The following is a 17,969-nucleotide window of genomic DNA, read 5'->3' on the forward strand; positions in this document are numbered from 1 at the left end:
CATTTAAAAAGCAGTAGCCTTGGGATTCAGGGTGTGTATTGTGAAAGCTTTTGTTATGTAGTGCATATGCTTTATGGAATCAGCCATTCAGAAAACCTGAAGAATACAAGAATGTAATTGGGAAGGTCTACAGTGCAACAGCCTCAGGCTCAGCCTGTCACAAAGGAGGTGGATGCTTTTAGAAACAGACCTAAAGAGCCCTTTGTTAGATAGACTTTTTACTAGAGAGGTGACTTTTCTGCTTTTTTTTTTTTTTTTGTCATCAAAAGTGATTGTAGTACTTCCCTGCCTTGACAATTGAATGGTGTATGTGCACCAACCCAGATGACTGTGCCCTTGACTCTATACAAGTCCCAGCTCAGTACAAATGTAAGCTTTCCTGCTGACTTATGTACCCTAGATGGTTCTTCTATGCATTTCATCGGCAGACTACAGGGCCATGAAAAGGTGTCACAGTAGGGTCACATGACATCTGCGGGATATTTTCATCTGAGCAAAGTGTCTCACCCTCTTAGCTCCACCCCATCTCATACTGCTGATGGCTACTTTCTGAGCCCAGCAGCAATCTCTCTACCCATCTAGTTCCCAAAGTGGGTTGCTGCTACTCCAGTTTCATACAGAGACTGCCTATCTCGAGGCTCTCTTACTGTGAACTCAATTAAATCACCACATGAAAGAACACACCACACAATAACCCTCTGATCCAACTGATAAGATATAATTTGCTCATCTAGACAGCACAAAATCCTGTACATACCCTCCTTTAAAAAGAGTCATAACAACCTGTATCTATGGGCAGAGAAGAATCTTAACATCTGCCGCCATGTTCTCCCAGCTCCTCTTCCTTTTCCAGAGTACTCTCATGCACTCAGAACCCAACTCCCTTGTGTTTGCTCTGTAGCACTGAAAATTATGGAAGAATTGGGAAGATGAAAATGATGATCTATGAACAGCTAGATCTAGGCCAATTCTGCCAAAGAACTAGACAGGAAGCCAGCATCTCCTGATGTCCTAAACCTCAAGCTTAAGGGGAATCCAGAAGTCCTCTTCTCACTGACACTCATTTTATTTGCACTTTTATCGATGGCTTATTTTGACAAATACATATACTATGGTATTCTAGACTTTTTATGAGACAAGGCTGAGAGAAATGGAAATACAACCATAACTTGTGATACTTTTATATATATATATAGTTAACATAAGTGAAGCTCACTTGATTCTTATTTTGTAGATGAAGGACTTAGGAAATAGAACCAGTACCTCATGTGTCTTTTCCAAGGTTATATTGCAAGGAAAGGATAGAGGTAAAGTTTTTGACCCAGAAATCTGGCTGTACAGATTTCTTAACCTTAATTTTTGATGCCTTTGGCATGGGGTAATAGTTAAGCTGGTGGAATAGATAATTTTGTTTTCTCAAAACATTGGCAAAAAGTACAAAGGAAGGGAACACATGATTTACTAATAAGGCCCATGAAATATCAATGTTGGTTGTTGCCCACAATCTGGATCTCAACTGAAGAGAAGTGACATGATCTTATAAAGGAAGCTTTTGGTTCAGGACAAGGGCAACTCTTCCACCATGATGTAGCTGCTCTAGCCCCTTAGAATATGCTAGAATGTTTTAAGTCTGGTGTCAGAGTTCACAACAACACTTTCAGGCTGATAGTGTGACATTGGTTGTCCAGGGACTACCTTGTGTTAGCTGAGATAGAAGTTTTGTTAATACAGCTTATAATACCAGCTCCTCATATTTTAAAAATCATCAATTATAGCAAGTATGGCTTTGAAAATCTCAGAGAAAGACCAGGTAGATTCATGTAAATAGTGGAAGTCTTGAAAATGTTCAAAGATAATCAGAGCTTCTTACTTCAATAGGGAGAGAACATCCAGCCAGACAGTTCTACAAAGCATTTGGGCTACACCATTTGTTAAGCTTCTTTTCTGTTAACAATTAGAATAGTTCTCTAAGAAAAGTACTTTTAACACCTAGATTTCCAAAAGTAGTTTTTAAATATTAAACAAGAAAAGTTACTCAAACAGTTGTTAATTAAAATCCATTAGTATGGGCTCCTCAGGATTCATATCAGCATATTCTGATGGGCAGTGCTAACAATTAAATAGGGGAGAATGATGCCTGAAATCTACCTGGTTTATTAGGCAGCTGAGGAAAATGTTGAAAAATCCCTTTCCCATGGACACGCCTCTGATGAAACTATCGTGTTTATAATTTCTCTCTATCTTTGGGAAGATGCCACAAAAATATCAAAGTTCATAATCTAAATACCTGTGTGTGAGATCCACAGTGAGGTGCACCTATGGAGCCTGAAGAAAATAGAAAATGTTCATTGTAATCAGAGAGGTGACTCCTGGATAACCCCAACAAAATTTCTTGTGAGTCATTTATGCTTAAATTTCTTTGAACTCTGTCTCTCCCGAGGGAGATGAAGCAATTCCATAGACACAATGTCTTACCCTTTCAGTACAATGCAATCCACATTCCTCAATCCATTCATCATCGTCCGTGGTATTTGTTTGCAGTGCTGTCATGCAGAGCTGGTTGCCAGCAATGATTAACAAGAAATCCATAAGGTTCTACATTTAGGAGACAAAGCAAAGCCAATTTTCACCATGTTTACTACGGAGACATCCATCCATTAAGGGGAAAATCCCACAGGAGCTCCTCAATGAGCCTCTCTCCATGAAGATTGTCTCCAGAAAGTCCCCCAGGGAGCTCCTCAATGAGACTCTCTCCATGAGGACTGTCTCCAGAGAACTGAGAGGCAAATGAAGTGATTATCTGTCACTCATGGCTTCTCTCCAGGAGCTACTTCTCCTACCTCTCACTCCTTGATTACTTTGATTGTTGGCTGTTTTCTCCTTCAGATAGCCTGCTTTTAGTCTCAAAACAAACCAGAAAAAAGAGAGGGAGAGGGAGAGGGAGAGGGAGAGGGGGAGGGGGAGGGAGAGGAGGGAGAGGGAGAGGGAGAGGGAGAGGGGGGGGAGAGGGAGAGGGGGAGGGAGAGGAGGGAGAGGGAGAGAGGGAGAGGGAGAGAGGGAGAAGGAGAGGGAGAGGGAGAGAGGGAGAGGGAGAGAGGGAGAAGGAGAGGGAGAGGGAGAGGGAGAGGGAGAGAGGGAGAGGGAGAGGGAGAGAGGGAGAGGGAGAGGGAGAGAGGGAGAGGGAGAGAGGGAGAGGGAGAGGGAGAGAGGGAGAGGGAGAGAATCCCAAACACTATTTTTTCATTACTAGAGACAGTTCACGGCACACACATTCTATCACATGAAGATTCCTTTCAAGTTCTTAGAAAAAGGAGAACAGCTATAAAGATAATCTCTTAATCTCCTTTTCCCCCTCCCCTTCTCTCTCCCTCACCTCTCCTCCCCACCTGCCTTCCTGCCTCATCTTTGCCTTCCTCTTCTTTTCTCTTCCTCCTCCTCCTTTTCTACTTTCTTCTCCTCTTCCTCCTCTGCCTTCCTATGCTTCTCTACAAAATGAAAATTTTAGTATCAACCAATTTCCACAGCACCATGGAAGCACTTGCAATATACCTTGCCCAGTAATAGTCTAACCATATTACACATACTGGGTCATTTCACTGTCTTAATTATTTTAGGAAGTGGGGATAATTGTTAGTTCTATTTAAACAAATAAAACAGAGGCATGAAGGTGTTGTATAATTTGCTAGTGGCCACATGAGAAATGAGGTCTAAACATTTCAACATCCATGTGTAAGTCTATGGTACACACCACTTCATAGAGCAAGAGATTGAACAAGACAGAATTAACGTATACTGGACCCCTAATTTTTTCTAGCACTCAATTTATGCATTATCTTACTTCAATCTGACCAGTAGTGTTACACATCAGGCATGATTATCCTTGCTTTAATAGATAAGATTAAAATAACCTTGCCCAGCTCTACTGATAACCAGCTAATTGTGTAAAATTTTCTGGCTAATGCAGACTAGATTATTGCCTGCTGTTGAAAATGATCTAAGTGGCTTTCATCTGAAGTCACATCTTTGGCATTTAGTTCTTGTTCATTCTGACCATCTGGCCACTCGAAAGACTTCAGCTCAGTCAGCCAAGGCTACAACTTCCCGATACCTGCTTTTGAGAGTCCATTCTCTTCCCTGAAAGACTTACAGAACACGCAAAACCTCATCGGCACCCAAGTCTTACTTCTGACTCTGATTTACATCACACATTTTCTTTGTTAACTTTAATCCAATATGATGGACATTGAGAAATTTAAGAAAGAACCATATGTATTATAAGACATAATCATGGAATTACATGAAACTATCTTCATATTGCAAATTGTTTAAAAATAGTTAAGAACATAGGATATTAAAAGGCAAGTTAACTGCCTTCAAGAAATATTGTCAGTAGATTTTATATAATTTTATTTTTCATATAAATCATAAGTATCGATCTACAGCCCCAGGAGCTAGTGTCTGTCATGCTGTAATAGCTTAAAGAAAAATTAAAAATATGCTGTGCTCTATGAAAGGGAAAATATGAAGTATAGCAATTTGGGAAATGCATTAAAGAGAGCTATAGGGAAAATTTATAGCACTAAACTCTTAGTGTAGAAAGTAAGAATATTCTCAAACCAATAATCTCACTTCCCATTTTAAGCAACCAGAGAAACATTAACAAGATAACTTCAAAGCAAGCAAAACATAAACTATCAAAGATAATAACACAGACCAGTGAACATGACAGCACACAAAAACAGAAAATCGGTGAAACAAAAAATGTTTCTTTGAAAAGATCAATAAAATTGATAAACCTCAAGCAAGACTAATAACAAGTAAAGGGACTATGCAAATTACATACATTAGGAATGATAGGATATGACTACTGATCTAGCAGACATTTACAATCATATTAAAAAGTCACCAAAAACTTTATATATATATATATATTTATATATGACAATTGAGATGAACCAATTTCTCCAAAACTACAAACTTACAGTTCCTTTAGTATGAAACAGGTAATTTGAGTAGCTCTGTAAGTATTAAAGAAATTCACTTTATAATTTCAGTTATTTCCCCAAATGGTTTTAATGGTGAGTTATGCCAAATATTTAAGAATAAAGGTCAATTCTCTACAAACTCTTCAGAACAAAGAACATGATCCAATTCACTGTATGTTGTCAGCGCTAACTTGACTCCAAATTCTATCAAAGATAGCAGAAGAAACAGACCATGTTGTCTCCTAATGGCACACCAAAAATACTCACTAATATTTAGTCCATTAAAAAGAACAATGTGTTAAAAAGGACCATGAACAAAGTGGGATTAATTACAAGAATATACACTTGGTTCAAGTTTTGAAAATCACTCAGTGTAATCAATTATATTAGCACCATAGGGAAGGAACACCATTAGGATCCAATCAGGTGGTACAAGGAAACACTTGAAAAATTCAACCACTCAGTAAATTCTGAATGCATTGACATATCCTTGTTCTTATAAAAGATATGTGTAAAGGTAGTTAACTAATATTTGATGAAAAACCAATATTACAAGGTGGCCCTGCCATAGAACATACACTTAAAGCTGAGTAGTAAGTACTTACTCCCAGGCAGAAGGTTGCACAGGGAACTTTGCCCAAACCATGCAGCTCTGAGCCTTGCTGTCTTTGGCTTTTTGTGCACGAAAACCACAAACTGGTCGACACACTTCAATTAGCAAAAACAGTTAGCAATGAGCAGAGTTACAGAAGCCAAAGAAGCAAGGCTAATACATTTAGGGACTTCCCTAGAACTATGGACCACAATGGATTAGGTCTTTGTTCTTGTTTTTGGCAGATGTTGGGGTCTTTGTGCTGGATTATTGGGTCAGAGTGGTGCCTTGGTGCCTTTAATACGGCACCAGTGTGGTAATGTGAATAGAAATGGCCCCATAAACTCCTGTGTTTGAATATTTGACACATAGGGATTGGCACTATTAGAACATGTGGCCTTTTTAAAGGACTATGTCACTGTGGGATTGTGCTTTGTGGTACCCTATGCTCGAGCTATGCCCAGTGCAGCATGTAGTTTCCCTCTGCTGCCTGAGGGTCAAGATGTAGAACTCTTAGTTCCTCCAGCACCATATCTGCCTACATGCTGTCATGCATGCAAAGACACTATGACAATAATGAACTAAAACCTCTGAAACTGTAAGTCAACCCCAATTAAATGTTTTTCTTTATAAGAGTTGCCATGTTGTAATATCTCTTCACAGCAATAAAACCCAAACTGAGGCAGTCAGTTATTTTAAGATCTGTGCCCTGTTATAGGCACACACTACTTCTATGGGCATGAGTCAAGGGGGACTCATTATAAGGTAGAGAGTTATATTGTCCCCTCAGCAATATTTTTTTAATCTTTATTAACGAGTATTTCTTATTTACATTTCGATCGTTATTCCCTTTCCTGGTTTCTGGGCCAACATCCCCTTAACCCCTCCCCTTCCCCTTCTATATGGGTGTTCCCCTCCCCATACTCCCTCCATTACTGCCCTCCCCCCAACAATCTAGTTCACTGGGGGTTCAGTCTTAGCAGGACCCAGGGCTTCCCCTTCCACTGGTGCTCTTACTAGGATATTCATTGCTACCTATGAGGTCAGAGTCCAGGGTCAGTCCATGTATAGTCTTTAGGTGGTGGCTTAGTCCCTGGAAGCTCTGGTTGCTTGGCATTGTTGTACATATGGGGTCTCGAGCCCCTTCAAGCTCTTCCAGTTCTTTCTCTGATTCCTTCAACAGGGGTCCTGTTCTCAGTTCAGTGGTTTGCTGCTGGCATTCGTCTATGTATTTGCTGTATTCTGGCTGTGTCTCTCAGGAGAGATCTACATCCGGCTCCTGTCGGTCTGCACTTCTATGCTTCATCCATCTTATCTAATTGGGTGGCTGTATAAGTATGGGCCACATGTGGGGCAGGCTCTGAATCGGTGTTCCTTCTGCCTATGTTTTAAACTTTGCCTCTCTATTCCCTGCCAAGGGTATTCTTGTTCCCCTTTTAAAGAAGGAGTGAAGCATTCACATTTAGGTCATCCGTCTTGAGTTTCATGTGTTCTGCAGCACTAACAATTTAACAGAATTTACTTTCTGTTCTTCATAGTTAAGTAGGCAGTTGATCAAGCAGGGTCCTACAGTGGGAGCTAGGAGCAAAAGGTCTAATGGTTTTAAGTACAGTAGTTAATCAGGGGGACCAGGAAGCAAGGATTGGTACCAGTTATCACATTCTGGGCATCTCTTTTCTCTCTTTCCTGAAGGTTATTTCAGATCGTGGTTGGATTTTCTCTAATTACTTCAATTGTCTTAGAGGTGACAAGTTTCTCCTAGAGCCATGCAGAGACCTTCTTGTTTTAAAAAGAAGTGGTCCAGTTCTCCATGATTCTGAAGGTTGACCTCTGCTAAAAACTCTACCTGGGCACTCAGAAAAAGGAAAGAGGTCCTTGTGCTGCACTTTGTGGTGAGGGTAGTGTAATGTGAGAAGTTTCAGAGGGAGGTGGTTTCTTCTTTCCAGACTCCCTTTCGAAACACAGTGGCCCTGTCTGTGAGGGCTCCAGGAGGAACTACCCTGGACTAGAGACAGCCTTTTCCCCATTCTCCCTCTAAGGAACTTGGTGCTGTTTGACAAAGAGAATTTTTATATATGAAGTTTTCTTCAAAAAGTTATTTACTGAAATCACAGTTTGTCACACATAGCTTCCCTTGCTATCTGGAACGGAATGACGCATAGGAAGAGCTGAAACAATGGCTCGTTGCCCTTATCAACTTGCTGTCTGCCATGTAAGCTTCTGTAAAATCTTGCTTGCTAGTCCATCCCACCTTGTAGTTTTAGAATAGAAAATGAGAATACAGACTAGATTACAAACTATCTCAACTTGAGTCCAATGATAGAATCTTCTTGTCTCCTACCCTCAATGGGATGGGAGTACTTATTCCAGGAAGATTCCTATAGCTGTCCTATAGGATAGAGAGAAAAGGAAAGAACTCCCTGAATAGTCAGGAGTCAGAAAGGAGCTGATGTTATCATCAGACAACTTCCTACTGATTAGGGGTATTGAGTTCCTGGGGGCAAGTTTGACCTTTGCTATCAGGATATCTAATGTCTTCTTGTTTCTTCTTTGTGCATGACTACTTAACAACAACTGCAACAACAACCAACAATGAGCCAACCAATCCACAACCCATCCGACCTCCCAGGGCTCTAGCATTTATCCACCCTCTAAGAAGTCCCCAGAATCCCAAATATTGCAGAAACTCTCTGCAGCTGGCAAAACCACACCCCTGCTAGAGCATGAGACAAATCATAATCAGCCACTCTTAACAAGCCACTCTTAAGCGTCTCTGCATCCCCACCCCTGGGATTTAAATGAAAGCCCATTCCAAATTCTGTGTTTTAACCAAAACTCCAGAATTCTCACCACAGATTCCCACAGCAGTTAGAACCCTCTTTTACAGTGCTATATACAAGAGTTGTGATTTAACATCTATACTAGTAGTCAGTTGTGACACGAGAGTGACAAAATCGCCAAGATAAACAGTTTAAGAGAGGAATGGCTTGATTTGATACGAGAACTCTGATGTTTCAGCCCACAATCACTTGACTGCAATGCTCTGGGCCCCCACACAGTGAGATGGAATGACATGGTGTCAGGAGGCATGAGGTAAAGAAGAAAAACTCACCTCATGATGGACAGGAGACAGAGGGAGTATGAAGCAGAGCGAAGGGAAGACTTCAGGGACACATAATTTGTTCATAGGCATCTTGCAATGACCTATTATGAATTTATCAATGGGTTTGCCCATTGATAATATTAATATGCTGTATTGATGCAGTCACCCCACAAAGGTGCTACCAAGCCTTCAGTTAAGCAAGCCCTTTCTAGTATTTTTTATTCCTTCACAGTTTCATACAACCTATTTAAGTCTATTCACCCTTTCCTTCTTACTCCTCTCTCATTCTAGTATATCCCTTCTTCCCAACTAGACTCCCATACCTTTTGTAGCTATATTAATAGGAACTCCTCCACTACTACTGGGGCAGTAGGCCAGAGTCTCTAACGTGGTCTAACTGGTTGGATCTTTCCCAAATTCATACACTGAACTTTTTACCTCTTTAAGTGGTTTTATTGGAAGAAGACACCTTTAGATGGTGATTAGGTCACGTGAGTGGAGCCCTCTCAGATGGACGTGGTATTTTTTATAGAAGAGGCATTGAGAATAATGCAGTGTAATTAAAAATAGAAATGATTGGCTATAAATCCAACATGACATGTAGAATTAAATTAATCATAGAGCAGGATGCTACTGTACACCTTTTAGAAATACTAAAATGAAAATACAAAAAAAATAAAAGCAAAGACACAATTCCTAGTACTAACAAGATTCAGGACAAATACAGACAATAGTAGACTCACTTTGGAAGAGAATTTTTCAGTTTCCTGTAACATTAAATATATTTTAAAAATACATGCTAGGCATATGACTGAGGAATCTCACTCTGAGGTATCCGGGAAACTGAAACTTACGTTTACAGGATGAATAGAAAAATGTAAATTTATGGATACATCACTACAGGGAACCTCTAGGAAATTGTGAGAAAATTATCCATGGTTTCATCTTGTCTCTTGACTTTATTTGCTGTCTCTAGGCTCTTGAGCAAGGAAAATTTAATTATTTTGCTGTCGGTTACTAAGAGAAGAGTCAAACACAACATTTTTTCCTGTTTTCTTTTCATTTATTCTTCTCTCAGACAATACATTCCAATTGCAGCCTCTCTTCCCTCTATTCTTCCCACCTCCCGTCCATCCCACCCCAGCTCCCATCCACTGGTCTTCCATTTCTCTTCAGAAAGGAGCAAGTCTCCCAGGGCTATCAACTGAACGTGAGTTAACAAGATGCAACAGGATTAGGCACATACCCTCATCTCAAGGCAGGACAAAGCAACCCAGTAGGAGGAAAAGGGTCTCAGGAGCAGGCAAAAGAGTCTCAGACATCTTCACTCCCACTGTTAGGAGTCCCATAAGCACCCAAGCTAAATAACCACATCATGTGTACAGAGGGTTAGTGTAGACCCATAAAGGCTCTGTGATTGTCACTTCAGCCTCTGTGAGCCCCTGTGAGTCCTGCTTAGTTCATTCTGTGTACCATGTTTTTCTGGTCTCTTCAAAACTTCTGGCTCCTAAAGTCCTTCCTCATCCTCTTCTGCAAGATTCCCTGAAAGCTCAGCATCTTTAATCTCCTCCGAAATTGTGAATCTGACAAGTATGAAGAAATATTGATAACAGTTATGTGTGCCCCAGAAAAAATTACAACAAGCTTCCTATGTTGCCTATAATTGAGAAATAATAGTACAACAGGAATATCTGGTATATTTTGTTTACTATAGGCAAGTAACTGTTTCTATCCAATGAAGCTTCCTTCACATCACCAATGCATCTCTTTTACCATTGAAGAGGTAATGGTAGAGTAAGGCTAAGCGACTTCCTAAAGATTGAGGAGTTCCTAATTGTTGGTTTAGGATTAAACCTGAATTTTAATCATTGTGCTCTCCTTCCTCTTGGCTGGAGTTCTGGTTCTAAATACTTTTAGATACAAAACAAATCACTTATGGAAGTTAAAGATGAATACAAGATGAGAAATTTGCCAGATGCATTGACACATTAATCCACCCGATTATTTGGAAATAAGAATTGTAATTATAATTTCTATTGTTATAACAGGATAGCTGAGAAATACAGAGATGGAAAACACCTTCTGAGGTAACTAACATATTTATTTTTAAGTGATGGCTAGAATAACAATCTTGAAAGTTATCTTAATTAGCTAATTTCTAACAATGTACAGTTCATTTCTTTTGCTGTTTTGATTGTGAATTTTTTGTTTTAATCTCTATCCACTATTAGATATGTACATTGCGAAAATTTTCAATCATGCTCCAGGCTGTATTTTAACATTTAATTAGGTTTGCTTATAACTGTGACACTAAAAGTATAATATGATAATAATAGTTAATATAGTTAATATTGAAGTTCATCAAAATGATCAATTGCATTGTTATCTTCCATTCCATTTGTGAAAAATATTTTATCCAATTATATGTTTGTTTTTGTCTTACATGCATCATTTTGTGAGTTATACATTTTCAAAAATAAGTCTTCCTTCTGTTCTTGTGGGCATATCAGAGAACGTTCACTAAGTTAATTCTTTTAGAATAAGACACAAGGCATACCTTTCAGAATATTGAGGCAGAAAAAAACTTTTTCAATACAGTACCCAAAACTAGGAAATAATTCCAAATATTGCTACATAAGGCTACATTAAAAAAAAGTTTCGGGGTTGGGGATTTAGCTCAGTAGTAGAGCGCTTGCCTAGCATGCGCAAGGCCCTGAGTTCCGTCCCCAGCTCCAAAAAAAAAAAAAAAAAAAAAAAAAAAGAGAGAGAAGAAAAGAAAAAAAAAGTTTCTGTACAGCAAGGGAAAAGCACATAATCAGAGTCAATTGACAGCTCACAGAATGGTAAAAAATCATTACCAGATACACTTTCAACAAACCCAAAAGAAGATAGCCATGCAAACATAATTCCATGTCAAACAACAAAAAATAACAGGAACCAACAATCACTTTTCCCTAATATCTCTTAACATCAATGAACTGAATTTCCCAATAAAAAGACATAGGCTAACAGACTGGATGTGTAAACAAGACCCAGTATTTTGCTGCATACAGGAAACACATCTTAGTGAAAAAGACAGACACTATATCAGAGTAAAAGACTAGAAAACAATTTTCCAAGCAAATGGTCTGAAGAAACAAGCTGGAGTAGCCACTCTAATATCAAATAAAATCAACTTTAAATCAAAAGTATCAAAAAAGATAAGGAAGGACACTTCATACTCATCAAAGGAAAATTTTACCAAGGTGAACTCTCAATTCTGGACATCTATGCTCCAAATGCAAGGGCACCCACTTTCATAAAAGAAACTTTAATAAAGCTCAAAGCATACATTGCACCACACACAGTAATAGTGGGAGACTTCAACACCCTACTCTCATCAGTGGACAGATCATGGAAACAGAAATTAAACAGAGACACAGTGAAACTAACAGAAGTTATGAGTCAAATGGATTTAACAGACATCTATAGACCATTTCATCCTAGAAGAAAAGAATATACCTTTTTCTCAGCACCTCATGGTACCTTCTCCAAGATTGACCATACAATCAGTCACAATATAGGCCGTAACAGATATAAGAAGATTGAAATAATTCCATGCTTCCATAATTCCATCAGATCACTGTGGACTAATGCTGGTCTTCAATAACAACAAAAACGACAGAAAGTTCACATACACATGGAAACCGAACAATGCTCTATTCAATGATAACTTGGTCAAGGAAGAAATGAAAGAAATTAAAGACTTTTTAGAATTTAATGAAAATGAACGCACAACATACCAAAACTTATGGGATACAATGAAAACAGTGCTAAGAGGAAAACTCATAGCTCTCAGTGCCCCTGGAAAGAAGCTGGAGAGAGCATACACTGACAGCTAGCTTGACAGCACACCTAAAAGCTATAGAACAAAAAGAAACAATTATACCCAAGAGGAGTAGACAGCCAGAAATAATCGAACTCAGAGCTGAAATCAACCAAGACCCAAATTCTGTACAACTAAATAAACTATTATAAAGTTGTACAAGGCAATTTGAATGTAAACTGTGAAACTTCATGTTAAATATTATTCTTTCAGTACCAAACATATATGTATTTATATATCACCCAAATAAAAAATGGAAATTCATGACAAAATTTGAATTAGAAATTAATTACATGTATTGCATAACTTGTGCCCATCTCCTGCCAATAGATAGTTCTTTCTTGTCTTCTCATATTTAGTTTTTCTTATTCCCTTCCTTTGCTTGTTCCCAATACTTTACTCAGATGTACATTTGTTCACACACATGTATATATACATACTTACATTACTGGCTAAATTCTAAATATGAGAGAGAACACATTTTCTTTTCTTTCATTCTGAGACTATATAAACCTACAGAAGATTATACTTCCTAAGTGCATCCGTTTTCCTCCAAAATTTTAACTTCATTTTTATAGTTGACTACTATTTATAGCTATACATGAATGTATATATATATATTGTATATATATCTCAAAGCTTTACTATCTGTTCACCTATTGATGGACAACTAGATTGACTCACATTTTTGATTAGCTAATAAAGCACCAATAAACCGTAGAATTCAATGATCTCTATAGCAGTGTATCAAGTTCTCTCAGGATATGCTCAGGATTGAAAGAGTTAGACTACATGATACTTCTATTTTTAATTTCTGAAGAAATTCCCAAGCTGATTTCTATAGCGGCTCTATTAATGTGCACCTCCACCAGCACTAAACAAGATTTCCTTTCTGTCCACATCTTTCCCAACACTTGTTCTCAGATTGTTGACGATGCCATTCTGACTGGGGTGAGGTAGTATCTTGGAGTAGTTTTAATTTACTTTACTTGGATGATAAGAGGGATTCAATGGCTTTTAAAATAATCATTGACCATTTATATATATTTTTGTATTCAATTCATTATATATGAATTTTTATATGTTTATTGGTAGTTTTGCTTTCTTGTTTTTGTTTTTGTTTTGTTTTGTTTTGTTTTGTTTTGTTTTGTAGTTCAGCTCCTTTATTTCCTTTGCATACATTAGGCCATGAATCCGTATGGCATGGGCTCCAGCAGCTCAGGCTCCTTTCCGTTAGTCCCACAAAGTGGGCTTCTCTGGGTGGTGCCGGCTGGCGCTTCAGCTGAACCCAGGTGCCCTTCTCTTTGGCTTCCTTTTTCTTCTGATCGTTCTCCTTCACCCGCTTCAGGAAGCCGTCTCTGCTCTTCGAGTGCTTGATGTGCTCAGTCCACACATTGATCCTCTTGGCCAGAATCTTGCCTTTAACTTGCTTGTTTACAATGATGCCCACGGCATGCTGGGTGACATTGTAGACTCCCAGTTTTGCCGTGGTAACACTTGTGGGTCATTCCTTTTTAAACAGTGCCCATTCCCTTGATGTCTACAATATCACCCTTCTTGTAGATTCGCATGTATGTGGCCAAAGGAACGACTCCATATTTCCTAAAAGGTCTAGAGAACATAAACCGAGTACCCCTCCTCTTTCCTTTTGTGTTCGTCATTTTGGCGAGTTACTGGAAGATGGCTGCCCTGGCTGTTTTCTTGGTATCTTATATCTACATTTTTTGTAAATTCTTGGCTTGTGTTTTCTTATTGGCCTATTTGTTTTCTTAAGAGAAAGACAAGGATGACATTGAGTTGGAAGGGTGGGGTGGTGGAGAGGATCTTGGGCAGACTTGGTTAAACTGATCATAATATACTATCTGAAAAAATTATTTTCAATTAAATAACATTTTAAAAAGATACACTTTATTTTTATCCTGAATGAATGCTGTCTAAGGAAAGGCAGATGTGTTACTCTGCTGCATTTTGACTCAGTCCCAGGAAAACATTCATTAAAAACTGTCAATAAAAGAAAGATCTATAGAGATCCAGAAATTACTTTAGTTCTAGCCATGTAAGCTGTTTATCAAACCCCCCAGAGAGGAAGTAACATTAATATCAGGACCGAGGAAACATAGTTAATGCATTTAAGTCTATGCTACGTGTACGTCTTATTTACAATCACCAGCTGTATCCCATCATTCCATTACCATTTTAATTGAGAGTTACAGGATGAAGAGCCAAAGGTACTGGGTTAATTTGTGACAGGCTTTTCTTCAGCCCCTCCTGGACTGTTTGCCTCATTGCCTTTTCCTTACTAAACAGGGAGAATGTTCTTAAAACTGCATTAAGAAATGATCACAGAAACAGAATTCTTTACCAAAAAAAAAATCACATTTTTCTCTGTCAGAGGAAACCAATATCAGTAAACCCCAAATCTTGTTTCTCTTGGAGAATAAATTTTCCGCTCACAAAATAGCTGCACATCCCTGCCATCATGTTTCTATTATAGTTTGAGTCACACGGTGAACTGTGAAAAGAAAGAGACATGCTAGTGTTCCTTGTGCACATACCCACCGGTGCCGGAGCACTGTGTTCCAAATCATACTGTCGTTTCTTTTATGAAATGTGACTCTTATCATTTCCTTGGAGCCAGCCAAATAAAATGTCAATGACATTATGTCATTTTTTTTGTTCTCTTTCAGATACTGCTGAGTAACATAAAGGGTGCATTGCTTTTCAGCGTAAGCCCTCACATATGCTTTTATACTAAAGTTCTTTTTAAATAAAAATATTCAGGTGACCCTATAAGTCACCTACTGTACAAAGGTATCAGGATATGTCAGAATCATGTTGCTGGTACTGACCAACGGCGTAGTGCGGCACAGAGAGGGTACAAGAAATGTTCTGAATGAAGACATCATTATCTGGATGTGAATGAAGTGATTGATTGATTGATCGATGTAATGAAAGGGCTCCAAGAAAGCAAGATAGGTGACAGGCATGTCCAAGATGATAAAAAGCATTGGGAGGACTGATTTTTATGTGCATCGGGCGATGAGAACATTTGTTCCTGGCTGACTCAGAGTCAGAGCCCCAGATGAAAATGAAGAGTTGCCAGTACAAGGTTCCCTCATTAGAAACTCTATTTATTGAAGAGTGTGGATCCATCCAGGCTGTGCCGGATACCCAGGGCTGAGTCAGATGCAGTGGTGACCCAGATGGGCTTTCATAGAAGGTGGCTGGACTTGAGTTGAATTTGTAGAAATGAGAAAAAATGACTCAGGCTAATCATGAGTGGTGAATCAAGGGAGCAGTAATGAGTGTGTTTGGTAGAACATGAGCTACTCAAGGGGTAGAAGACTGCCAGTCCTGTCTCTGTGAACTTACTAATGTTGGGAAGAAGGTGTGGCTAGTTGCTTCCAATATGTGTCATTCCTCTGCAAGGAAAATAAGTATGACTGAAAGTAAATTCTCCCTTCTTCTAAGGTAGAGTGAATCAAAGGATCCTGGAATTTGGGTGTATATTGTGGTAACTGAGATGAGAAAAACCGGCTCCTGAAATACCAACATCACCAGCTTAATCGTATTTACAGAGGAAAAGCAAAGGGGATTTGAAACTCTTCTGGAAGATTCCAGAGTACATGATATCTGGTGATTTTTTTTTTCTGAAATCTTTTTACTGACAAATGTGAACACAGTGAAAATGACAAGCCCACGTTGTCCTGTGTTTCTTTACTGATTGTGCAAGAATGCAAAAGGTTGGAGTTTACAGAAATTTCATTTCTGATCAAATCCTAAACAGAGGATACCGAAAAGAAAGTACAATTTATGTATACTAAAGTAAATAAATCCTCTGATGATTGATTGGTGATCAGTAGCTAAAATAGAAGAGTTGGGCATATTTACGTGAGTTTATTGGACAGTGATAAGTGATTTAATCTAGTTCAGAAATATATTGTTAAACTTTGCTTAGTGTGTGTGTGTGTGTGTGTGAGTGTCTGTGCGTGCACACTTGAGTGCATGTGCCTAGCAAGGCTTGTACGTGCCATTGCACACGCTTGGAGTCTGAAGACAAGGTTGTGGAGTAGTTCTTCCACTCTCACACTGGTTCTGTGGCTTGAACGCAGATAGTCAGGTTACACCCTTTGGGTAGCGATCAGGTCTAGACTACAAATATTTTAGCGAAATGACCCAACACAAAGCCATCATTCTGTTCCTAGAATTTCCAAAGTGACAGAATATGAGCAAAGAAACGGCCTCTTGTGGAAAATGCCAGTGTAGTGGGTATGTCTTTAGTATTAACTTCCAAAGGTTTTAGTATTACTCACCATTTGGGAGTGTTGGCTGTGCCCGGCATCCTGTAAAGTGTAGTTCTAAGTGTATATGTCAGGTGCTTCTTTTCTAATAACACAGACACAACAGAGTATGTGCAGTCAATCCTATCCATTTCGCAGGTGGGGAAACTGAGACTGGAATGCTCAACTCCTTCAGCTTAGACAGCGATGATCTGTATTTGCCTAGCTCTAGAGAAGTAATCATTTACAAAATGACACTTGATGCAAAAAACAAAACAAAACAAAACAAAACAAGAGCAACAACAACAAAGACCCACAGACTGGCGAGATGGCTCAGGGGTTAGGAGCACTGACTGCTCTTCCAGAGGTCCTGAGTTCAATTTCCAGCAACCACATGATGACTCCCAACTGTCTGTCATGGGATCTGATGCCCTCTTCTGATGTGTCTGAAGATAGCGACAGTGTACTCATGCATATAAAATAAAGAAATAAACCTTAAAAAAAAACACTTAAGAGCAAACAGGTCTTCCAGTGGGTTTATTTAAAGTTAACAAAATTTGATTCTACCTCAGTGCTGTTGAACGCCTTTTAAATATTATTATCCATTGGAATCATAGTCAATACAGAATGTTTTACATAAGAAATTAATGATGATTATATTTCTTGGTTCCCCATTCCTTCTTCTCTTTCTCACACTCACATCATTATTCTCAGAAATTTTCATTTTCAAGAGTCATTTAAGCTAATTATTTTCTGAAGCCTGAATTCTCCTTCCAAGTTCCACCTAGCACTTGAATACATCCCACTAAGGAAAACGTCACCTGCTCATGCTGACAATTCTATTTTTGGACTGCATTGATAATATGAAAAATGAGTCCTATCATACGGCTAACATTATCTTTCTGTGCACCTCACCCACTTGCCCGAGTTCTGTGGTCTCACAGAATAAAACTCAAAATGCATGTCGGGCGGCATAAGCATGGCTCACACACAGTACGGTGCTTGTAAAATAGATGCGCTAAAAAAGAACTCTTACGATTTGGGACTTGAAACGAGGTTATGAGGGGAGAAAAATGAAAGGAGAAAAACTGAAGGTTTGATACAGATTATTTTGAGTTTGTGTGATGCTGCTTTTTTATGTAAA

Source organism: Rattus norvegicus, chromosome 11 (assembly GCF_021556685.1).
Source record: "Rattus norvegicus strain SHRSP/BbbUtx chromosome 11, alternate assembly SHRSP_T2T, whole genome shotgun sequence".
NCBI lineage: Eukaryota > Metazoa > Chordata > Mammalia > Rodentia > Muridae > Rattus > Rattus norvegicus.